Here is a 1,056-nt window from a genome sequence, read left to right on the forward strand (position 1 = left end):
AGTGGACCAAAAGTTAGCATTTTTAGTATCAGAAGCATGCTTCTAGTATCACTGAATGAAATGGAAAGAATAATATTGTAAAGAAAATTGCTTCTGTTAAATACAGTTATACTTTCCTCAGTAAAAAGAAAATTTTTAACAGTTATGTTTTTATATATGAGATATATAAAAATTAAAATAGGTGTTTTTGTGTGATGCCTATACAGAGAGTTCTATTAGACTAAACAGCTGTGATTCTATGAATGGTGGCAGGTTGAGAATCCAATCTTACCAAAAGATTGACAATACTAATTTTATCTTGTTTTTCAAACAGTTTGAAACTATATATTTTTCTCTTTTTTATTGATTTTTATTGAGCTCTACATTTTTCTCTGTTCCCCTACCTGCCTCTCCCCTCACCCCTTCAACCATCCCCCAAGGTCCCCATGCTCCCAATTTACTCAGGAGATCTTCTCATTTTCTACTTCTCATGTAGATTAGATCTATATAAGTCTCTCTTAGTATCCTCAGTTTTGTATAAGTTATCTGGGATTGTGGTTTCTAGGCTGGTTTTCTTTGTTTTATGTTTAAAAACAGCATGAGTGAGTGTTGCGGGAGGTTCTTCCGCTCCTCCAGCCTATAGCCGCTGAGATACCAGCCCATTGGGGTGTGGTCTCTCTCCCTTTAAAAAAGCGGCCACTTCCTTCTCCTCTCTCTTCACTTCCTGCTCCGCCGGCGACTAGACTCCCTTCCTGGTTGTACAGAGGGCTGACGGTGATCTGTAAGTTTTTTCCCCTTTAAATAAATACCACCCTATTAATCATAATTCCAAACTGCTGTGGCATTGTTTGTGACTTACGCCTTCAATTGGTGCCCAGCATTTTGTTGGTTTTAGGACCTCTCCTTCCCCCGCTTGGCTGCCGGCCCCCAAGCCAACAGTGGCCCAGTCATTCCCAGTCACAGTGGAGAACGTGCCTCACCAAGAAAATTAAAAGCTCCAATTTCTGCTGAAAAAAGTAATACTGGTCTAAATGATGAATTATGTGTGGAGGATGAGTCAAAAAACCCAGTAGGACA

Source organism: Microtus ochrogaster, linkage group LG1 (assembly GCF_000317375.1).
Source record: "Microtus ochrogaster isolate Prairie Vole_2 linkage group LG1, MicOch1.0, whole genome shotgun sequence".
NCBI lineage: Eukaryota > Metazoa > Chordata > Mammalia > Rodentia > Cricetidae > Microtus > Microtus ochrogaster.